The sequence below is a fragment of the Cicer arietinum genome, chromosome 4 (assembly GCF_000331145.2).
Source record: "Cicer arietinum cultivar CDC Frontier isolate Library 1 chromosome 4, Cicar.CDCFrontier_v2.0, whole genome shotgun sequence".
NCBI classification, from domain to species: domain Eukaryota; kingdom Viridiplantae; phylum Streptophyta; class Magnoliopsida; order Fabales; family Fabaceae; genus Cicer; species Cicer arietinum.
This window is the reverse complement of record NC_021163.2, coordinates 52,908,954-52,935,074: the sequence shown is the minus strand read 5'-3', so window position 1 is coordinate 52,935,074 and position 26,121 is coordinate 52,908,954.

The window sequence follows — 26,121 nt, the reverse complement described above, 5'->3', positions numbered from 1 at the left end:
TTATTATTATTATTATTATTATTATTATTATTATTATTATTATTATTATTATTATTATATTAGTGACAAATGTACTATACTATTTAATATTTGTTATATATCTGAATTCAAATTCAACTGATGTGTATTCATTCCATAAAATAAAATTGACCTTCATTCAATGTAGACATCTCACATGAATTTTACTTTGAATTTCATAATATTCTTTCAAAAAGAAATATTTCTTTATTTTTTTTTTATATACAGAAACATATTTTTCGATAATGGATTTATTATTTTAAAATATTAAAGGAATACTCTGTACTTTTAAAATATCAAATAGACTATTATTTTAAAATATACTAATTTTAACTAATTTTTATTTATAATTATTTGTTTTGTACAAAGTTTTTATAATAAATTATAATTAATACATTATTATTATATTTTTATTTAGAATATATTAAAAATATAAAATTTAACTAATTAGTTAGAGTCAAACACTTCTTTTGTAACAAAAGTTTAAGCAACTCATTTCCAAAAAGAAAATTGTGACAAAATTGAAGTGTGAAAATATTATAGTCAATTGAAATAATATTAAATTTTAAAAATATTTATATATTTTAATTTTAAAAATATTAAAATCTAAGTCTTTTACATTAAATAAAATTTATTTTGAGGCCGATTGCTTTAATAGTCTCACCCTCTGATCAACCCTGCTCTCACAAAGTACGTAAGACGGAGGATTAAAGGTGTTAAAGAATAAGAGGTTGTTTGTCACTTTAAGAAAAATTTGAAGGAGATTATTTACTTTAAAACTATAGAGTGTTTGTGCTTTTTAAATAAATTTTAGGGGAGTTTAATGTAATTTTTTCATAAAAATATAATTTTTAACTAGGTCTTTAGTGACAAACATTTGTCCATTTACGATTTTCATAAAAATTTATAATTAGTATATTACAATCATTTTAATTTTTATCTAGAAGATATAAAAATATTAATTTTACCTAATTAATAAATGACAAAAATTAATACTATGTATATATAAATCATATGTTCCAACTAACGTGAAAAATTGAATGTAAAAAAATTACAATCAGTATATTATAATTATTCTCAATTTGATATTGACAATATTAAAAGACATTAATTTTAATTAATTCTTTATTGGCAAACATTTTTCCAGGGCGTAGTGTTTATAATAAATTAGATCGGTTGTTCTCAATTTATTTAAACAATTTAAAAATACTAAATTTAACTTATTAAATAAAATTATTTTTTATATGGATTGTATGTTATAACAATTTCTTTGGTGACTTATTTTGAGAAGAAAAAAAAACGTGAAAAATTAGAAGCGCGAACTTTTTTAGTTAATATATATATACTATAATTATTTTTATTGTCTATGTAGAAGATATTAATAAAATGTTAATGTTAATTAATTATTTAATAACAATTATATAATTTTTTATAATAAAAAATTAAAAAAAAAAAAGATCGTGACCTTACACGAGAAAAGGATAGTAAAATAATTATGATAGTATCATCTTTTCTTTCTTTTTTATTTTCATTCAAGGTATCATCTCTTCTTAGATATATTGGATAAATTAGATAATAAGTTAACTTAAATTACAAAATTATCCTTAAAGGATATCAATTTGTGGAAACCTAAATGATATGTTTTGTCAATATGTTTTTTTTACATAAAATTTTGTATATATATTAATGACGGCGACAATGATTAATAAGATAATTCTTATAAAATTATTATACTCACTCATATATACATCTATTTTTCAATATGTTCCTAAAACTAAATGACTACTTAATTTGGGACAAATATGGTATAATTTTTCTCAAAATAAAGATGTTATACTTTTTGTTGTTGAATGAGTATAGACTGCTCGACATTATGAAAGATTACATATGTATATAACAAATTTAATTGTAGTTTTAGTTGCTTTATTGTTAATGATTTATTAAATTAATTTACTTTTAAAATAATTCGACAATTTTTGTCTATTTTAAATAACATCATATATGATAGAGTAATTAACATTCATAAAATTAAAATAAAACGTCGTAAAAATTTAGTTTTCAACTTTAATTTTTGATATTTTTAATTTAATTAATGATATATGAATAATTAATGCATCTTAATGGTTCTATATCATAGACTTGTATATTTCATCATTTTAAAATATATCAAATTGCCATTTTTAAATATAAAAATATAAAGAAGAAATTAAAATTATCAACTTTAAAAATATAAGAATCAATTTTATAAATTGATAATAATAAATAAACCAAAATTATAATTAAGTCTATATAATAATACAATATCTAACAAATAGATACATGTAGAGTTATTTTAATAATGAATTGATTTATTTCATCAATATTAAAACAATACTCCATTACAAAGATATGAAAACAAAAATGCTCTTGTAATCCAATCATTACTCCAAAAAAAAAAAAAATTAATCTAATCATAATTTTTTTTCATGGTTAAAGACAAATAGAGTCGGTCTTTAAAATTTAGTTGTCGAATAAAAAAATAATGTCTTTGTAATTTAAATTTTTGCAAAATTATTTTTAATTTGTGTTAAAAAAATCAATAAAAAAAAGACTATTTAATTTATTATCAGAATTAATAGATTTCAAATAAGAGTTTAAAATTTTAATTTAAAAAAAAAATTATTTTATTCTATAAGAATGAAGATGTGCATATATTGGAAAAGCAACTAAGCTTCAAATAACTCAATTTTATTGTTAAAACTTGTTGAATGCCTTCTAACTAATTCTTCAAACAAATTCCACCAACAAAATTAGAGGAATTATTATATTTTCACAAGTTTCAAGATGTTTAGAACATATTTTTAAATTATTATCAATTAATGATCAAACCATTAATATTAGATAAAATTAAAAATATTATCATATATTGTAAGCTATACAACTCAAATATTAAATTAAATAAGAAAATTGTTAATTTTTTATTTGAATACAATTTTAATTACATATTTGATTATATTGTAATATATATCCTAATTAATATTATTGATGTAAGAAAGATTTGGTGCTCTCTCCGGTCATCCGTCTCAACCACTTTCAAGGTCACTGCTGAAGACAAACAAACTGATGGTTCTTCATCATATGTATATTTTTCATTGTTTGTAGTCTTGTTTATCTTTAATCATTAGTTAATTTAAAAATTATGTGATATAGTTTGTCGATTTTAGTTCTTGAATTTAATGAAATGTTTATATTCTTATTTCCTTGATTGAGTAGAGATTTTTCATAGTTTTGCGTTGTTTTAGTGCAGTGCTAAATTTTAGTGAGAAATCAATATGACTTATATGGAGTATTTTAGTTATATCTGAAATTGTAGATGAAAGGTAAGATCCATAACTACAATTTCCAATACGACACTAGAACTAAATTCAAACTCAAAATAAGAGAAAAATATAGTAAACATCAGACAACAGATTTTGTGCACTAGAACACAAATGCCTGTGCCTAGGGGGTGCATTTCTACAGTATTTTAAAAGTCTATTTATGTACAGGAGTGCTAGAGCGCCCCTGGCTTGCACTAGGGCACACGACGAACTGCATAATGAATTAAAATGTGTACTTTTAAAGAATCTTTTTGGCTATTTTGAAGTATGGAGATTGGTGCCCGAGCAAAGAAAGTCATAAGAGGTTGGTTCTAAAACCATTGAAAGAGTTTTATCAAGAATCATTCATGAATGTTTCGTGTAACTCTTCTTTAATCTTTTTCTTTTGTTTTTGTATGTTGACGATTTGTTGGTTATAGGTAATGAATCCAATTTCCTAAATCAATTGAAGCAAGATATGGAGAATGAATTTGAGATAACAAATCTCGGTGAAATGAAATATTTTTTTTAGGGATGAAGATCCATCATTCAAGTGCTAGGATCTTCATTTCACGAAAGAAATATGCTTTGGAGGTATAAAAATAATTCTCATGGAGAGATATAAGCTTGTTTAAATGTCATTGGTTGTGAAAGAAAAATTATCAAAGGAAGATGGTGATAATAATGCAGATGCTTCTGTTTATAGCAACATAATTGGAAATCTTTTGTATCTTACAACAACTAGACCAAATATAATGTTTGCTGCTAGCTTACTTTTCAGGTTCATGCATTCTCAAAGCCAAGTTCACCTTGGTGCAGCAAAGAGAGTTTTAAGGTACTTAAAAGGTACAACTAATTACGACTTGTGTTTTTTGAAAAATGAAAGTAGAGACCTCCAAGTTTATGCAAATAGTGATTGGGCTGAAAATGTAAAAGATACCAAGAGTACGTCTGACTATGTTTTTTTCTTTTTGAATTTTAAAGAAAAACATATGGTGGCCTAATCCTTAACTTAATATATTTCCGCTGCAACGTCAAATGATAAAAAATCTATTGCTAAATGGGTTGATAAAAAATATTCTATTGATAAAAAATCGAAGGATAACTTCAAAACAAATCTATTGTCATATGAGTTGATAAAAAATATTCTATTGCTATAGCAAATAATCCTATCCAGCATGGAAGAATGAAACATATTAAGGTGAAAATTATGGTATTAGAGAGGCTGAAACATCAAAGGAAGTAAGTTTAGAGCATTGCATTTCAGAAAATTGGATTGCACATATAATGATCAAAGCTTTTTTCAAGGGCAAGTTTGAAGAGTTGAGATCAAAGTTTTGAGTATTCAAGAAAAATTTCAAGGAGGAGTGTTAGAATTTGAGACTTTTCTAACCTATTTTTAAGTTGTACTAAGTTTATTTTGTTTTATGTTGTAGTTGTCATAGTTAGGTTAAAGATCAATATCTTTTAGAATGTTGGATGTGTGGTATGTTGAGTGAACAAAAGCAATGATGATTACTATTCATTGCAAATTTTTATTCTAGTCTATGAAGCAAGTTCGTAGCTTTACTCTATATAATTGTGTTGTACTTTTTATTTATGTAATGTAGTAAGAGTTCCTTTTTCCACTAGATTTTTGCATGCTGTTTTTTTATTGGTTTTTTCTTTCTTCGTTGTTTTTCTTATATATTTCTTGCACTATTTTCCTTGGTTGAGATTGAAGAAATTCGCAAGTCCTATGATGGAAATTAATCTAGGGCCATATGGTTTAAAGGTTAGTTTTTTATGTTTGTATTGCGATTGATTAGAATATAGTTGGGTGTTCTTTTTGAGGAATTCTTCATTATTCCTAATTTTCATAGAAGTTTGTTATCTTTTATCACTTTTGTGCAAAGGTGTAAATGAACTTGGCTCTTGGAATCTATATATCTTCTTAATTTTCTTATAGGTTTATGTATTTGTGGTGATAGTACATGGATGCAACAAGGGATTTTAGATGAAAATATTGGAATGACTGAAATTTTAAAATTTTAATATATAAATAAAAAATATAATATTGTATATAATATAAGAATTTTAAATTGTAAATTTATAAAATTATATTGGAGAGAGGTAGTAGATTATATTTTAGTTTACATTTTTTATAATTAAAATTTAGTTGGAAAATTTATTTTATTTTATAATTATAGTAGTTGTTTTTATAATTTTTTTTATAAATTATTCCCTCATATTATTATTTTTTTTATAATAGACATTTGGATTATAATTTGGTCTAAAAAAATTTGTGTATTTGATCGATTTTAAAGATTTTAGGACCCTATACTAATCTTAAAAATTGAGTCTAATAAAAAATAATAATTTTAATAATTAAAAAAATTGGTAAAATAAATTTTATTCCATATACATATATACCAATCTACATTATGCAGGTATACACATACATGTAAAATACAATCTACCTAATGTATAATGCATGTCATTTGATTAGGTTAACTCATGTAAAAGAAAAGATGCACATATACCATGTCATCTTCCTATATTAGGCTCAAATAAACACCTCGACAATGATAACCCAAGAACCACAATTCAACTCATAAAAATAATTCAACTCATAAAATACACTAATTATAAATCCCAAAATTAGAACAACGTATACCATAATATTTATATTAATTAGGATATTTATTAACATATATGTTATGTTAATTGAAATCATCCTTGATTAGCATATATTAAATCACAATTATCTTATAGACTTATATAATTTGGTTTTAACAACTTTGTTACAATTAATAATTATTTATTTTTCAATTTTTTTAACATAAATATTTTTTTCTATATATTATTCATTTACGTTTGTAAATATTATTCATTTTACATTTGACTTTGAGAAAAATTATTCATTTGTAAAATATTAATTTGTTCAATTTTTAATAATTTCTCATTTTTATTTTACATTTGACTTCGTTTGCATAAAATTAAAGTCATTTGGTCTATAAAATATATTAAATAAATCAATTATTTTCTTTTGATAAAATTATAACTTAAATAGTATTTTTTTAAAATATTATTATGATACACTATTAGAATTTAGCGTTTTTATGCGGTGTCCGTTTCCGCAGGTAAAACGGCAGCCACATTTTAGTTTTGAGGAAACATCCGCAACAAATTCCGCAGCAGTACTAAGTTTTAATTTTATATAAATAAAATAGAATGTATTTTTAAACAAATTACCATAATCGGCACCCTCTCGAACTCGTTTTGATTTATAAAAAAAAATTTCATTTTGATTGTGCATAGTATTTCTCCCGAAATTCTATAGTACTATCAACTGTGTATTAGTACTATGAATATTTTGATTTTGTTTTATTTACGTAAGATGAGTGTAATATGTATTTTGTAATTTTTTTACTTATATTAAATTAATTATTTTATTTTTTACTCTATTTTAAAATTATTTCAACAGATGAAGCATACAAATTTTATAGTAATAAATTTAAAATATAATTAAACTCGCTAATAGATATTTATTTAATTATTGATAATTTAATTTAATAATATAATATGTCTGATAGCAAAAATAATATGTCTGATAGCAAAAAGTGAAGTTGTTTAATTTTATATGTGGCTTCTAAAATTATTCAATTTTTTAAAATAGAAAATATGTAAAAAAAAAAATCTAATCTTATACGTTCAACTTAGTCATGTATGCGACCTCAACTGCCACCAAACCTAATCCTATAAGCATTTGCTTAACCTCGCCGCCACCAAACCTATGACAGAACCATTTGCTCAACTCACCGCCACCAAACCTCAAATGCCATCGCATAACCATAGTCACCACCGTCACACTTCGATTCTACTTCGACCTTCGTTCAGATTTATCGTGAAGGAGGATGATTTTCGTGAACTAAAGTGAATTAGGGTTTTGATTTTCTTCCTTGTTTTTTTGAACATTTTCAATTTGCAAATTATTTTAGAACGAGATATATGTGATTTCTATCTTCAAGTTGAAGAAGCCAAACAGTTTGTCTCCATTGCTACATGCTACTTGCCAAAAACGGGTTGGTTTTGTTCGAAACTGTTTAGGGCTTCTAGGTTATATTTGTTAAGAATATAATTGACAGATAGAATTACTGTTGAAAAAGCCAAATATTCAAAGTATATGCTCTATTTGTACGTGCTTGTATGTTTATAGTGCCTATTTATTTTCGTTATTTTTAGTATATAATCACACTTGAATAAATTATGTCTGGCTATTACGAATGAACTTAGCTTGATCTTTTAATTTATGCTAGAAAGAGGGTCGGGGATTAAAATTGGAGAAGTTACCTTGCATGCATTGAATATCATAGGGTTGATTTTAACAGTTTTTTTTTAACATATAATTTGTGATGACATTTTTTAATTGATTTGTGTGGCCAAAACTAAGTGTGGTTAGAGTGACTTTTTTCTTATTTTGTATTGTGTTTCTTTTGCATTTCACTTTTGCTTATTTCTTGAAGTCTTAACTATTAAGTCACAATACTTTAGTTAGTAGAGAGACTTTTGTTAGTAGAATGTGTCTCAAATATTCCTTTCCTTGATTTGTCTGTGATGTAAAGTAATATAATACCTTTTTCTTATGAGTGTTCTAATTTTTAGGGTTTAGGGATGATGCATCAAATCTTTTCTGCTATAGTTCTTACTCCAACTCTATCTCTAATGTTGTAATTCCTAATCCTATCTCATCTTGTATTTCTACACCTCCAAACATTCAGAAGGACACACGACTCTGAAAATATATAAACGATTTTTCTATGGACACAAGGACAAAAAAATAGGGGAGAAAAGGACTCCAAATTTTTATTTTGTGATTCTACTAAGAAGCTTTTGTTTCTGTGTTGCTTTCATCAAGTAATATTAAAACCAAGGAAAATTAATGGATGAAAAGTGAGCACCAGTCATAGCAGAGTTCCCCAACCTCCTGGTCGATGAAAAGTTCTATCTTTATTTGTTTTTATTGACGTAAGGAATATGTATTAAAGGTGAACAATGCAGCAAAATATCCAAATGGAAACTGGCAATGCATTTAAATTTTCAACTTAGGAGAAAAATTTAAAGAGAACAAATAGATTATGTTCATCTTTGATATTCAAAGTTTTGCTACTCCATTTAGAAAGTCAGCCATATTAATTAATTGTCGTTGTGCTACCCCATATGTAGTTAATGTTCACATTCATTAATAAGATGTAGTTTAGTATGTTTTTGTTAGTTCATTTAACTTCTAGTCTAATATTTTTTATGGTTGAGTATGTTTTGTACCTATTGCTAAGCCTCAAAAGAAGTTAATGCAACAATTGAAGATGACCCCATTGATAACTTACAAGATGGTTCAGTTTATGGTTAAGAAGATGATTCCAGTGACGATGGTGAATATGAAGATCAAGAGGAAGATAGTTCTATTGAATAGTATTTGTTAGCTCTTTATTGATAATGTGTTTGATTTAACATCTGTAGTATTGAAAAAAGATTTGGTAGATTTAATAAAAAAAAGAATTGGTAAATCTTTACTTCATATGCTTATTTTTTTTATTAGAAGTATAAATAGTGTAACATAATGCTTATTTTTTACTCATTGCAACCTAAGGTTTGTCTCTTGTTCATATATCTCAACAATTAAAACATATACATGACCGGGGTTGAGCCCACATTGTAGTGTTTTCATTATACACAACACGAGTCAATATTCTAAATTATTCAACTATCAACATCTATTTTTTTACTTATATATCTCGTATAGAATGTATAACCTACTTTTTCTTCTTTTGCAGTCAATTATGAAGCGAACTAAAAGGTCAACAAAAAAGAGAGTTGTAAAGAAGTGTGGCATATGTTGAAGGCCTGGACACTATTTTTTTTTTTTTTGGATCATGTTTTAATTAATATTTAGTTCTTATTTGTGAACATGATATAAATTTTGTTTAGAATTATCACAATAGTTGGATCATGCTTTAATAAATATTTAGTTTTGATTTAAAAACATGATATAAATTTTGTTTTGGATTATTGCAATAGTATTTCAATTAAAGATTAATATTAAATATTTTAAAAATGAATTTATAATAATACTTTCATATATTTTTAGTTAAAATTTTTATATTAAATAAAAAATCAGACAAATTCGTTTAATGTGGAAATTTAAGTATGCGGATTCTTTTTTGAAAATAATTTTGAAATGAAATTACAAAATTTCGAATGGATATACGTGCAGATTTTCATGCGAGATATATTTGTAGGAACTATACTACATATATTTCTGCATGAAAAGTCGTAAGAAAATGTTTAAAGTTTTCTCAAACGTTGCTATGGATTTTATTTAAGTTTCCTGCGGATTTAGCCACTGGTAATTTACCTGCGGATAGTGAAATCCTCAGGAAACAATTATCCACGGTTTTACGTGGGGATAAGGTTCCGCCGGGAAATCCGCAGGTAACATGCTTTTGCTGAATATTTGCTTAAATCCGCAGGAAAATCTACAGGAAAAGTGCAGAATTCTAGTAGTGATAAATATAATATTTCTACAAATAAATTAAAAATAACCATATTTTTAAAAAAATAATTGAAACTTTTGGAGACTACGGTTTATATTTTATTTTAATGTTTTAGATAAGGTCGAAAGCGATAGTGTATGAGTGATTTTATCTGGTTTTAATTAAAAGGGCGTGTGAACTATCTTAGTATTGTTTACATCTTTTTTCAAGTTTTATTTAAAGTATTTATTTCTCAAATTTTCTAATTGATTTTGAGTTTGAAACAATTTTAACTAGTGAATTTGAAATGTAAAGTTGAAATATAAATGTTCAATCATGATCAGTCATTGTATATTCATAAACAAACCTGACAACTCAAATTTATGATTAAGAAAAAACAAGAGTAAGAAAATTAATGTTAAACATCCATTAAAGATTATATCATGAATATCAATTTCTTGTACGGACATAATCACAGAAATGTTGTACGAGTACATATAAGTGATAAGTTTCTCTTTATTATCTCAGCCCGTAGAATTCTAAAAATGAAATAAACATGTCAATTCATGTAATATAAATAAAAATGAATAATTGGAGAATGAATAAAAATCTTTATTATTATTATTATTATTATTATTATTATTATTATTATTATTATTATTATTATATAATTTGTTTCTTTTTCATATTTATAATATCTTCATAGTCAAATTAAATTGGCGGCCATATTTATTTTTTTTATTTTTTTAATGTCTCATATATAATTACCTCCAATGTCTCATATTTAATTTACACCCACTTTTTTTATGAAATTTGCAATCTACAATTTTTTTATTTAATTAAAAAGCCACACTTTACTATTTTAAATAAGTAAAATTAAATGATAGTTTTGTAAGTTTAATTTATTTTAATATTAATTATTAAAAGATGTGTAGATTGTCACCTTCTAATTTTTAGGTGTAGATTGAACAACTTAGAAAGAAAAAAACTCCTCTTTACTCTTTTAGATAAATGAAATTATAAAGTTAATTTTATATGTTTCATTTTAATTATTTTTAAAATCAAACATAAAAAATAGTTTTTTAATTTCAGTCATTCCATTTATATCTCTTATTGTTGTATTAATTCACGTGAAGTTATTGTTGTATTAATTTATTTTTTTAATGAATTATTGTCACATTAATTAATGAAAAGAAAGTAAAATTTAATGAATAAGATCACTCCTTCTAAGATACAAAAAGGAGATTGTTGGATTTACCAGTAAAATTCCCGAAGCAATTGGATTGTTGGATTAGAAACTTCATTTGGAGTGGAGACATAAATACCAAGAAAGTTTCAACAACCATGCCAAATCTTTGTTCGAAATTTTTCTCATCTCAGAACCAATGGACTTTGATGTGCAGACACATATTCCTTAGAAACAAACAACCTATCTCTTACCATGTAAAATCTTCAATATGGCATCATAGTAAAGGTTTGTTGGAAATGATGATGCTTTAATGAAAGTTTATTGGAAATAATGATGACATTTATAAGAACTAGTATTGTTGTGAATTGAAAAAATTGAGAAGTCCCACATTGGAGGGATACCACACACTAGTAGGGTATATAAGGTGGAGGTAATGAATTTGGGAATTGAATACAACTAATCATTTATACCAATTACTTAATTGAGTTAGTGACATCGAAAACAACTTATCACATAAATGTTGGATATCTCACATGAATTTATTGTTTGATGAATGTTTGAGTTGTTCATGTTACTTAAAGTCAATCATGTTTCACATACATTAATGGAAACTGTATCTATAGCTTCCTTTCAATTGACCATCCAACTTATAGAGGGGCCTTGCAACACATGCATCAAATTAAACAATGACTTTTCATTTTGTTGTTGATTACCAAGGTCAATAATAGTTTCTTTCATGAATATTGAATAGCTAATTTTGATTCATTCAAAACAGGAGGCATATGAAATTAAATGATTTAAGTTGGTTTTAATTTTTTTGAAGTAGTATTTCATTCGAAAACATAGCTTACTCCATATTTTTTCATTGTTGATTGTTTATCTTCATTAAAAAAGATTGTTCATGCGCAAATGTAATAGCCCAATGATTTATTGAAATCAAATTATTGATCTATATGATTATTGAATGGTAAAATATTGTCATTGGTATCATCATTGTAATTTTATGTGTAAATTATTTCGTATATAAATTTGTATGTAAAAATAAGATATGAGAAGCTATATGTAGAAATTTCGTATATATATATACAGCTATATGCACATGCATTGTTTGTTCCTCATGTATGTTATGAATGGAGAAAATCAATTTAAGGAGTTGGACGGTAATTGTACTTACTTGAGTGAGAAAAAGAGTGGACCAATGCTAATTATAATAGAATTCAATTACATTACAAGTGGAGGAAATGAATGTTAATAGTTGGACAACATGTTTACTTTTGGAGTGATAAAAATAGTGACCAAACCTAATTATAATGAGAATTTGTGTAATACATTATGAGTGGAGAAAAGAAAATAAATTAGTTTGGGTGGACTACATATACAAATTTTCGAGGTAGCTTACTAATGTGGATAGATGATGTAATTAATGTTCGGCGACCGATGTAAATTGCATGGGAATGAAAGTAGTGGAATTGTCCACTACTGTAATGAATGTACATAATGAATGAACACACATGTAGACATGAGTTGGACGGCTAGAAGGTTACATGAGTTCTTATTACATTAATTAATTTTACATTAATTAATGTGTGGAAGTGTGTCTCAAATCAGTAATAAATTTGAAGTTAGTTATTATAATAACTGAATTAGTTATGTCAAAGGTGGTTATAGTTAGTTAAGTAATGTGCCTTTAAATACTATAATTGTAAATGCAAGTAGGTGTGTGTTGTAGAATGTCATAGCTGGAAAACATAGAGTTAGAGAGAGGCATAAGCAATTCGTTATTCATAGGAAATAAGAGAAGAAAGATTAAAGAAGAAAAAGGAAATATTGAGTGAAAAATGCTAGTATTGCTGGTTCATAAACAATGATATTTACTAGGAGATCAATCTTGAGAAGACCTTAATCTTGTAAAGCTCAATCATTAATAGTGGATTAATCTTGCTTGCTTTCCCGTGACGTAGGTCTCATCAATTGAGACTGAGCACATAATTCTAGGTGTTATTCTTCTTCTATCTTTCTTTAATTTTCGTTTACGTTGATTGAAAACTGGTTTTTTCAAAACTGTTGAAACGGAGAACGATAATCAGTCTCCGTTTTCTAGTTTTCAGAACATTCTCTGTTTTTAACAGAAAACCAAAAACATTCTCTGTTTTTCATTTTTTTTTTCTATGCAATTGTTTATTTTTTGTTTTGTTGGCTAATTCTTGTTGCAGATTCCAACATTGTTTTAACAATTGGCGCCGTCTGTGGGAATGGAGCAACAATGGTTGAAACCACGAAATTCGACATTGAAAAATTCAATGGGTCAAATGATTTTGGTCTATGGAAAATAAAAATGCATGTTGTTATGGTACAACAAGGCTTGGTGAACGCATTAAAGGGTGAATCAGTTCTTCCAGCAACAATGACTGCACGAGAAAAGGAAGAACTGATTGAAAAAGCAAAGATCACTATCATCTTGTGTCTTGGAGACAAAGCCTTAGGGGAAGTTGCAAGGGAACCAACAACAGCAACCTTATGGCTTAAACTTGAATCTCTCTACATGACTAAATTAGTTTCAAATAGGCTCTTCTTGAAACATCAATCGTTCTCTTTTAAAATGGATGAAGAGAAATCTGTCACAGTCTAACTTGCTGATTTTAACAAGATCTTTGATGATTTAGAGAATTTAGAAGTCAAGCTAGATGATGAAGACAAAGCTCTGATATTGCTTAGAGCCCTGCCAAGTTCATATGAACATTTCAAGGATGCTATTATGTTTGGAAGAGAACAAACAATTACTCTTGAAGAAGTTCATGCCTCCATCTGGACAAAGGAAAGCTATAAAAGACTTGAGATCAAGAATGATAATCATGTTGAAAGTCTGAATGTGACTAGAGGAAGAACTAACAAATGATCAAATGGAAATAAGCATAGGTCCAATTCAAAATCAAAATCTAAAGGGAAGCATATATGTTTCCATTGTCACAAGAAGGAATATTTCAGGAAAGATTGCCCTGAAAGGAATGAATCAAAAAACTTTCAAGATTCAGGAAATGCTACACTTGTTGATGCTGGTTATGAATCTGCAGAGGCATTGATGATTTCAAATTATGAAGGTGAAAAGATATGGGTATTAGACTCAGGTTGTACTTTCCACATGTGTCCAAGAAAGGATTATTTTGAATCAATAGATGTTCGTGATGGTGGAGTCGTTTTTCTTGGCAACAACAAATCATGTAAAGTCCAAGGCAAGGGAACAATCAGATTCAGAATGTTCAATAGCAATGAGTGAAGTAGCAATGTCGATTTACAAGAAAGGGGGGGAGGGGGGTTGAATTGTAAATATATCTTTTTAAAAATTCCTGAAATAAACTCAAGTTTTAACTCAAGAATGATCTTGGTTAAGAAAACAGAAAACGGAGAACGTTCTTGGTTTTTATTATAAAACGGAGAACGTTCTTGGTTAGCTTACAAAACAGAAAATCAGTTTGTGTTCTATCTTAGTTAATCAATCAAGCTTAATAAATAAAAAGATAAGATAGAGAATACCACACAAAGATATATCCTGGTTCACCCAACTCGGGCTACGTCCAGTCCTCACATTGTGAGTTTTTCCACTAAGTGTTTAAAACAAAGAACCTTCTTGATTTTACGGCACCTAGTTTAGATCAACCTTGATCTGTTTCAATCTCTATTACTTTCCACCCAGAAAGTAAATACAACACCTATCTAACTTTGATAGGATTTAATACAATCTAAGCAGACTATAATATAACTCTTACAGTTTGAGTTTTTACAATAAGATTGTTTTTTTGATAGAATATGATATTTCTCAACTCTTGTTTGAGATTCGATTCTTTACAAAGAAATCAGTAGTAATTGCGCAATCTGATGTTGGAATTTAGAACTACTTCTTCTTTGTGAAAATTGAGAACTTCAAGTATGTGGATGTGAATGATTATGGGAATTGACAACACTTGAATTTCTTGTTTGATTTTTGGATATTGGCCTTCCTGTTATAGGCGTTTAGAAGCAATTAATAAGGGTCAAAAAGAGTTATTGGTAGTGCTCTATTACTTTTGACCAAAACCAATATATGAGAATAAAAATAATCCAGCCTTTGAATAAGTTAAAACTGATTTGACTGAGTCTGTTACAACCTTGCTTAATCAGTTTTTGTCTTCTAGTTTAAGGGCCTTTGAAGCTTCTCACTTAATATTTGATGCTACATCTTCGATTTGGAGCCTTGAATCTAACCAAAATAGTTTGGAGAAAAATTATAAGCCATTGCAGAAGTAAACAGATCTATCAATCTTGATCTACAGAAAAAGGAGATTGATTATCAATCTTGATCTGTCAATTTGATCTTTCTGGAGATTTGATGATCAATCTGGAGTTCCTGTTTTGATCTTTTTGGATGTCTTTGTAATGTCTTATCATATATCAAAGTTGATTGAACTTTCTTGACAGTTTGATTTAAGTGGTTTCAAACTATTTCAACTGGTCTGTTTCGAGTCCTTTTATTTTAATGATTCGAGAACCTTCTCGTACTGGGATGAATCCTATTTGTTCCTTGCCATGTTCTGATGATATTGGTATAAAATTTAGAGGCAAATGCTTTGTTAAACTGGTGGAGATTGATTGGTCAAGATGTTGTGACAATCAATCTTGAATCTGGAGATCGTTCTTCGTTATGTCCAGAATGATCTTGTTTCAGTTTTGAGTTGTTTTTCTTTGTTTTGCTTGATTATGTTCTTTAATTAAATTCACTCAAAAGCACAAGTTAAATTAACATAACATTTTAGAATCATAATTAACTATCTTAATTAACCTTTGTTTATTTTCATCAAAACTTTAAATATAGAGTTTGTCTCAACAATCTCCCCCTTTTTTATGATGACAAACATGTTAATTTAGATTTTAATTCTGATTCTAATATCAAGTATTGAAGAGCTTAAAAGCTCCCCCTCACTTTTTGCAATAAATGATTTGATAAAATTTTAAACACACATATGATATAAACTAGTTTTCTTTTAATTTGAACAGAAGTACATAATATTATATAGCTTTGAAGCATATGCATAGAATCCTACCTACAAAAAGATTCTAAACCAGATTAAAAACTAACTTATTTCTCCCCCTTCGTCACACAAAAAGGTAGGAGGAAAAACAACTAAGATGCGAGAGACGGAGATGATCCTTCATACGAGGAGGATTTTCTTGGGTTAGGAACTTGTGGAGGAGGAACAGGAAGAAGTGGAGGTGGTGCGATTCCCAGCTTGGGAACGAGTTGTTCTGTGAACCAAGTTCTCAACAGATAGGCCTCCTGATCTTGATGAAGTTGTCGTGCCATTATGGTCTGAAGAGCAGCTATAATATCAGAGTTTGAAGGTTCAGCTATGCGAGGAGGAGTATGAATGTAAGTAGTTGGTTGAGAGGTGGCAGCAACAACAATGTTGGATGGAATGGTGGAACCGGAGATGGAGGGAACAATTCCAAAGGAGGTAGCCAAGGACGGGAGATGTCCAGATAGTGTGGGTGGTTTACCAGACAGGCCAGCTGCTTCTAGAAAGTTAAAAAATTGGCTAATACCAAAAATAGAGGAACTTGTTTTTTGTGGGGACACAAAAAGTGGTGACATTACACATATATATGGATTGGGCAGCAGTGTTCCAAAGTCATGAGGTGGAGAGTGAAGGATTTGAGAATGTGAGAGGAAGTTAGTGGAGGATAAGGTGGATGGTTGAAGAAAAACAGAGAATGTTGATGAAGGTGGAATTTTGTCTGGAGAATGTTCTAGTTCTTTGGAGAATGCTCTCGGTTTGATGGAGAATATTCTCCAGCTCAAGAACATTTCTGTTTTTTCAGAAAAGTCCAGAATGTTCTCCAACTTACCTATTACTTTATGTGGATGATATTCTTCTTGCAAGCTCAAGTAAATACCAGATTAAAAGGCTCAAAGCTGATCTTAGAAACGAGTTTGAGATGAAAGAACTTGGAGAGGCCAAGAGGATCTTAGGGATGGATATAAAAAGAAACATAATGAAGGGGGAACTATTTCTTTCTCAAGCTGCCTACTTGAAGAAAGTTGTCACTAAATATAGAATGCATGAGGCAAGACAAGTTACTACTCTTTTAGGACAAAATTACAAATTTTCTATGCAAGACTCACCTAAGACTGATGAGGAAAGACAAAGAATGAGTGTCATTCCTTATGCTAGTGGAGTTGACAGCATAATGTATGGAATGATCTGTAGCCGGCCAGATTTGGCTTATGCTGTGAATGTTTTCAGCAGATTTATGACTAATCCTGGAGCACTGTATTGGTCAGCACTCAAGTGGATTATGAGGTACTTAAATGGCTCACTAACAACAGGTTTAAAGTTCAAAAAGACTCATCATGACAAGGAACCAATCAAAGGATATGTGGACTCGGATTATGCTGGAAACATGGACACTAGAAAATCAAATTATGGTTATGTTTTCACTCTATAAGGGACTGCTGCAAGTGGAGAGCAATTACACAGTCGGTGGTAGCACTTTGTACAACTCAAGCTGAATTTATTGCGCTTACTGAAGGTGTTAAAGATGCTTTATGGATGAATTGACTTATTAGTGAACTAGGAATAAATCAGAATTGTGTTTCAATTTATTGTGACAATCAAAGTGCTATACACTTATCCAAGCATCAAGTGTATCATAATATGTCTAAACACATTGTTATACACTTATCCAAGAGATGTGATTGATTCAAAGCAGGTTTCAGTTGAGAAGATTGCAATTGAGGACAACTCAGCTGATGCATTCACCAAATCACTTTCACAAGCTAAGTTCAAGCATTGCTTGGACATAGTTGGCTTTGACAAAAAGTAAATATGAAGCAATGGCAACAAGATCAATGATTGAATTATTCTGATATTGAGTCAAGGTGGAGAATTGTAGAAGTGTGTCTCAAATTAGTAACAAACTTGGAGTTAGTTATTATTATAACTGAATTAGTTGTGACAAATGTGGTTATAGTTAGTTAAGCAATGTGCCTTTAAATACTATAATTGTAAATGCAAGTAGGTGTGTGTTGTAGAATATCATAGTCGGAAAACTGAGAGTTAGAGACAGACATAAGCAATTCGTGATTCATAGGAAATCAGAGAAGAAAGATTAAGGGAGAAAAAGGAAAGATTGAGTGAAAAACGCTAGTATTGCGGCTTCATCAACAATGATAGATACTAGGAGATCAATCTTGAGAAGGCTTTAATTTTGTAAAGTTTAATCATTAATAGTGGATTAATCTTTTTTAATTGTCTGTGATGTATGTCTCATCAATTGAGTTTGAACACGTAATTCTAAGTGTTATTTTTCTTCTATCTTTCTTTAATTTTCGTTTACATTAATATAAAACTGGTTTTCTGAAAAAGAACGATAATCAGTCTCAGTTTTCTGGTTTTCAAAACATTCTTTGTTTCAGCAGGAAACCAAGAACGTTCTCCGTTTTTCATTTTTTTTGCTTTTCAATTGTTTGTTTTATATTTTGTTGGTTAATTCTTGTTGCATACCCAATATTGTTTAACATAATGAACCAAAACTAGTTATAATGAAAATTTGTGTAATACATTATAAGTGGAGGAAAACCATTAAATGAGTTGGGGGACATAAACAAGTTTTAGAGGTAGTTTAGTAAATACAACATGTAATTGATGTTGATGACTGGTGTAATTAATATTGGAAGGTTGAAGTAAATTTCTGATGAAGGAAATCTCAACTTTGGACCTCTTTGTTGGAAATATGAGTAAACGTTCATTCTAATTTTATGGAGAATTGTATTGAAACACTTGAGTGACAAATTTGTCTTCTAGAATGAATGCATTAATTGCATTTTTAAAATTTTAGAAATACATTCATTGTATATTTTGGAATAGATGAAACTTGATATGAGAAGTTATACGGACATTTAATGATGGTGGGTTTGATATAATTATTTTTTGTAGGATAGTATTATAGAGAATTGGAATGGAAAAATTTATTCCATTAGTTATAAGATTAAGAAATAAAATATATTGATTTATTATACTCTCTCCAAATGACTTCAATCTATGAAATAATTTTATTTTATTTTATCAAAACTTAAAAGGTTGTTTTAGGAGCTTTTTCTTTAGTTTCACCCTTCAACTCATTAAGGATTAATTTACCTATAAAATTTGCATCAACAAATTTGTCAACAATAATATAAGGGCAAAGATATATGACAACTTTTAAAATGATTAGTTATTTAACACAATTAAGCTTGAATTATTTACAGATGACTTTATTATGGATCACAAGGAAGACAACAAAATTCTTACTCATAAAAGATATCAAAATTATTCACCTAATTTATGTGTTCAACCGCCACAACCATTATCACCTTCAGTACGTACTTCATCTCCATTCCATTTCTTAAGGAAGAAACAAGGAAGTTGTTGCAGCATAACAAAGTATAATCTACTTTGTAGTGATTCTTACTCTCTATTTCTATGCTTCCATTTGTGTTATTTAAATTTCATTTAGTCGGTAAATTGGTTCTTGTTTTATTTCTATTTGTTATCTATTTATATTGGAACATAGAGTATGTTACGTGTGAATTTAAAAATTATTGTAGTCTCATATTAGAAAACTCTCATATTTTGAATAGTTTTCAACTCTATAAATATTAAAGTCCATTATAGAATAGAAAACATATATGTGGATTTGCTTCCATCAGAGTTTCAAAATCTTGTGAAAAGTACACCAAAATTGAATGCATTTCTCAACTTTCTTTTTTCTCCATTTTCTATTCTGCTCGACTTATTTCTGAGCTATTTCTCCCCTTTCTTTATGTCTCTTCGATATTTATGAGCGGTTTTGTACCATTGTCCCTTCGATTTTTTGAGCGGGTGTTATGTCAGAGTCCCTTCATATTTTAGAGCGGTTGTTATGTCGTAGTCTCTTTGATTTTTGAGTGGTCCGGATAACACTATCCTTTTAGATCATATGTTAGGTCGTAGTCCCATCGATTTTTTAGTGATCTTAATACCACTATGAGCGGTTTTTGTGTCGTAGTCTTTTATAGCGGTTTGTGTCATAGTCTTTTTGATTTATGAGTGGTCATAGTACCATATTGCGAGTGAATTTAATCGTCATATTGAGAGTGGCTTTAACTGTCATATTGAGGATGTAATTCTAGAACGGTTTTCTACGGTGCAGTGGAACTCCAATACAGTGAATCTGAGTTGTTTTATGCTAGGACTTCATAGTTGATAGTCTGCCTTGCATAATTTTGGCAGTGATATGAAACGTCTTAAAGAGAGCGATCTAGTCCGCGACTCAACCCAATAATATCTTCAGTGACATAAATTGATTTTGAAACAGTTTTTGAAACTCAAAAAAATAACGATGTTAAGACGTTTCTTTCTGACATGTCAACCAAAGAGGTTACTGGATCTGGTTATGGTGTCTCTAATTTCAATATATTGTTTCAGGGAGGCAAACATAAAATGATAAGAAAGCTGAAGAATTAAACCCATGGGAGGATAATGATTACTCTGTAAGAATTATATTCTTATTGGACTTGATGATGATGTATAACTATTACAGTTCCCAAAATATTGTGAGCGCTACCTCAAGTATCAGAGTATCAGATGATCGATGACAAATCTGTGGAGGCTCACTCCCGTAAAATTCAGAAGATAACTCATGAGGTCATCTATTAAGGTACGTCACTCATGTCATATTTAAATTAAATATCGAAATTTAATATGTCTCCTTCTGGTTGAATGTTGAAATCAATAAAACGTCTCATTCTGCTTACATGATGTGTGATTTTAATTTTTGACATGCTAGACTCTATGATGTGAACACATTTGATTTCAAACTTAAGTAACTTAGGTTTAATTCCAAAGTTATCTTTAAATGATTTTGACAAAATGTGAGTTTTGTAGTCAAACTAAAATAACAAAAAATTCACATAAATCTTAGTTAGAGATTTTGAGTTTTTAGATTTACTACACTCGATATGTGTGAACTTGATGAGACGTTAGCAAGAAATCAAAATTAAAAGTGAAACATTTGACATGTTAAGGATCTTTGTAACTGAAATTGAAAATCAGTTTAGTAGAAAAATTAAAAGGTTCCAAGTATGATTCTAGATTGTTTAATGAATTTTATGAATTATCTGGAATTATACATGGAACAACTGCATCATAATTGCTTGAAGTGAATGGTAAAGTTGAAAAAAAAAAGAATATAACTCTTTTTGAACTAGTTGTTGCTAGAATGTTTAACTCTGGTGTTGCATCTCATTGGTGTGCGGAAAATATATTGCTTATTTGCTATGTTTTAAATAAAGTTTCTAAATCTAAAAATAAAACATCTCATTATGAGATAGTGAAGAAAAGACAACTGAGCTTGTCTTATTTTCAAACTTAGGGGAGAATCCTTGATCCCAATCGAATTAAACTCGCCAGTAGAGCCTATGAATGTATATTCATTGGATATGCAGTAAACAGTGAAACATATAGATTTTATGACCTAAATGTGAAAGTGATCATAAAGTCAAATGATGTTGACTTCTATGAAAATAAATTCCTTTTTCAATCGAGAAATAGTGGGGGCAGCGAACCAAGGACCGAAAGCAACAAACAAGGCAAAACAAAAACACGAACAAGTAAGAGAGTTGGAGTGGCTAAAGATTAAGGACCCCATTATACAACCTATACCTTAGAAGAGGGACCTACAAATATTTAAGAAGCTTTGTCATCGTTGGATGCAGATTTATTGCAAGAAGCAATAAATGATGAAATAGATTCTGTAGAGTTTAACATGATCATTCATTTTGTAGACTTGCCTCATGGTTGCAACTCAACAGGTTGTAAATGAATATTGAAAAAGAAACTAAAACTCAATGGAATGTTGATAAATACTAGGCTCGCCTTGTAGCCAAAGGTTTTGGAGAAAATGTTAACTAGCAAGAAAGTCCTAAATACATCCAAAAGGATGGGACTAATGTCAATAGAGTCACTCATGATTGTAATCCAACCTAAATACCGAAGATTCCAAGAATTAGTTTCAATAGGTAATAACAAGTTGTGAAGTGATATGAGATGAACATGCTATTATAAATTAGAGAAGCATGATTCCTGAAACGATGACAGGATGAGGTAATAGAAAATCTTAATGAGATCCATACTCTAGGTGGAGTGGAGTACCTAATTACAAGAGTACTCATGATAGACTCACCTATGTGAATGTGGAAGTGGGGTCGCTTCCTATGGAATTTTGAGGTAGAATTCCTAGAGCGTTCACTATACTGGGAAAGACGTGCAGGACCATTATTGCACAGGCTTTTGAGAATAAACCTTATGAAAAGGTTGTGTGTGGGTTTGATGTCAGAGATAGAGTTCAAGACTACGAGCCACTCTTGTTGAATCTAAATCTTACTTACTATGCAAAGGTTCAAGTCAGGAGACCCATTTGTTTATGCACGATTTTATAGAAGCGTTTGACGCTATTTAAGAAATATTTTTTAGACTCGAGTGAGGGATTGTTAGAATATAGAGTATGTTAATGTGTGAATTTAAAAATTGTTGAAGTCCCACATTGGAAAAATCTCATATTTTGAGTAGTTTTCAACTCTATAAATACTAAAGTTCCACATTGGATAGAAAACATATGTGGGTTTGCTTCCATCACTTTATAATGAGTTTCAAACTCTTGTGAAAAGTACACCAAAGTTGGATGCATTTTCCAACTTTCTATTTTCTCCCTTTTCTATTCTGCTCGACTTATTTCTGAGCCATCTTTCACCTTTCTTTATGTCGTTTCGATATTTATGAGTGGTTTTATATTGTTGTCCCTTCTATTTTTTAAGCGGTTGTTATGTTGTAGTCCCTTCACCATATTGAACCAACGACAACCAACTAAATATTTCCCATGAGGTAAAGGGACCAGTTCCCAAGTACCACAACTTTGTAGAGCACATATCTCATCAAGCATTGCCTATCTCCACTCAGGGTGGGATAATGATTCACCTAGAGATTTAGGAATAAAAACAGAAGATAGAGAAGACAAGTAAGTGTAATGCAAGGGAGGAAGACGATGATAACACAAATCAATATAATGAGGAGATGGATTACGTGTTGTGCGAATATCATTACGAAGAGAAATAGGAAAGTCATGCTCAGGTGGTAGGGCTGAATCTGATGGTGGCGTCAGAGGAGACTCTGTAATGGGAATAGGAACTTGCACAAAAGAGGATGGATGATGACGATGATATGTTTGTAGTGGTCGTGCAGGTTGTGAGGTAGACTCAACATGTCTGATAGGAATAAGAGTGGGCAAAATAGGGACAACTACGTCAGGAGGTCTGAGATTAATGTCCTGATGGGGATCAATAGTTATATGAGTTGGTTCAAAATATGGTGTAGAATCGAAAAATGTAACATCAGCTGATGTAACGTATCGGTGTAGTGTAGGAGAATAACAACGATAGCCCTTTTAGGACAGATGATATCCGAGAAAGACACACTTGAGTGATCGAGCTAACAGTTTATCCAAACCATGAGATAAACTGTGAACAAAACAAGTGGACCCAAACGAGGTTGTAGTGGGTGAAGAGGGGTATGGGGTAAGAGGAACGAATAAGGGATATTGCCATCAAGAACAAAAGATGGCATACGATTGATAAGGTAACATGTTGTTAAGACTGCATCCCCCCTAAAAACGGAATGGAACATTACCATATAGAAGTAAGGTTCGTGTGGTTTCAATGAGATGTTGATTTTTGCGTTTGGCTACCCCATTTTGTTAGGGTGCATGAGGACATGACATTTGGTGTAGAATGCCAATAGAAGCCATACAATTTTGAAATTGATAGGACAAATATTATCGAGGATTATAACTTCTTAAAGTACGAATGGAAACACCAAATTGAGTTTTAATTTCTTGATAAAATTGTTTAAAAATTGAAAATAGTTCAGATCTATTTTTCCATTAAAAATAGTCACGTACAACGAGAGTAATCATCAATAAATGTAACAAAATATTTAGAATCTAAAGTAGACGCAGTATGAGAATGACCTCAAACGTCATTGTGAACTAAAGCAAATAGGGATGAAACCCTTTTATTGACTCGATCAAGAAAATGATTACAAGTGTGTTTCTCTAACTGACACGTCTCACATTGTAAAGTGAACAACTTACACAAACTAGGCACCAGTTTTGAAGTTTCGTAAGACTTGGGTGTCCTAGCTGAGCATGGATAGTATGAGGGAAATATGTGACAAAGCACGTTTTGGATGATGGAGAAAGGTAATAAAGGCATTGAGACTCACATCTGACGTCAATCGTCCGTCCTGAACTCTGATTCTGTAGGGTAACATTATCATTAGTGAAAGTAATAATACAACCATGGGATTGAATTAATCGACTAATAGAAAGTAAATTAAAAGGGTATCCAGGTACATAGGGAACATATGCAACTGAAATGGACGGGAGAATTTGGACAGTGCCAACCCCTTGAGACCGGGTTTGAAAACCATTGGAAGAAGTTATATTAGGTAAAAAAAAGCAGATGTAGAGAGAGAAGAAAAGAGGCCTTTATTACCAACGGTATGATCAAATGCACCAGAATCAAGAACCCAAGGGTTGAGAGAAGATGAGTGAGGTAAACAGATGAATTACCAGTGTGTGCAACCGGAGTAGTATAACTAAAGTTCAGATGACTCTGAATCCACTAGAGGAAATCTTCATAATTTGTTAGGGAGCCCTATGGAGATGAGGTAGTTTGAATAGTGGTAGAAGGATCGAGCTGAGTTGCATTTATTGAGGGCGAAGGCTTATCATGCAACTTCTAACAGCGATCAATAGTATGTCCAAGCCGATTACAATGCACACATTTGAGACGAGGCTTAGAGTTGGATGATCCTCCACAAGAGCGACTCTGATTATGTCCTAGAGATGCAAGGGCAGCAGTGTTACCCGGATCTGAAGTAATAGAGGGCTCAGTTGGATGTTTTACTAGCATTTGAAGGATGATCGCTAAGGTAGTAGACATATCTGAAACAATAACATACCCTAAAATTTGATCACGAGTTGCAGAGTACTTTTAGGGTAGGCCATCTAGATTCAACTAGATTACTTGCAGCAGGAGGGAGAAACTCATTAAAATCATGAAGTGCACTATGAACGGTTCCAAGATATGAAGAAATAGAGCCATCTATCATCTTCGGAGTAACGATGTTTAGCAAGTGGTGACAAACTCCATATAGACATTTAGTGTCATTAATGTAGAGTGTTTGTTTGACTCTAAATCGATTCACACGTGAGATGTGGATGGAGAATCGGTTCAACATCTGGATGAAGTGTAGACTTAATGACATTGCACAATTGAGCATCTATTTGCTTCCATTTTGATGTTTCAGACGTGACCATCTTTTCAGGATTTTGAGTGAAATGGTCCTCGTAACCTTGACCGAGCATCCATAGTTTGATGTCGACGGCCCAACTGTCGTTATTTGATCCATTTAGTTTTTCGACATAGAGAGGAGAAGTAATGTAGTTAGTAAAGATGCTATTTGTTTCAACAAGGGACGTCATGGTCGGTAAAGAGTGCCATAAAACGCGTATGAACTGGAAAATAGGGGATGTTTGAATTAGAGCTCGTATATTCGTGACTCGAAACTGAAAACTTAGGGAAAATATGGAGTCAGAAGGATGTGGTGAGTGCAACTAAAGAAGTGGCGTTGTGAATGATTGTCAGACTCGTCGTCACGCGCGATGGCAGATGGTGGCGCGTGGATCTCACACGCATGGAGGGAGGCGACGAGTGTGGACGTTTGGGCGCGTGGGAGACTTTTTTGACAACGCACGTTGAGGGGTGTACGACACTGCTTGAGTGGTCGTTCGTCGAAAAAAAGGTCGTTGGAGACAGCGACAGTAGTGATAGCAGAGCATGGGCGGTTGGAAAAAATTTGAGGGAACATCGAAGCAAAGACAGGAAGGGGAAAACCGGAGTTGAGAACACAGTTTGCCGAAACTCAAATTTCACCGGAGACAGTGGGTCCACCGGGTA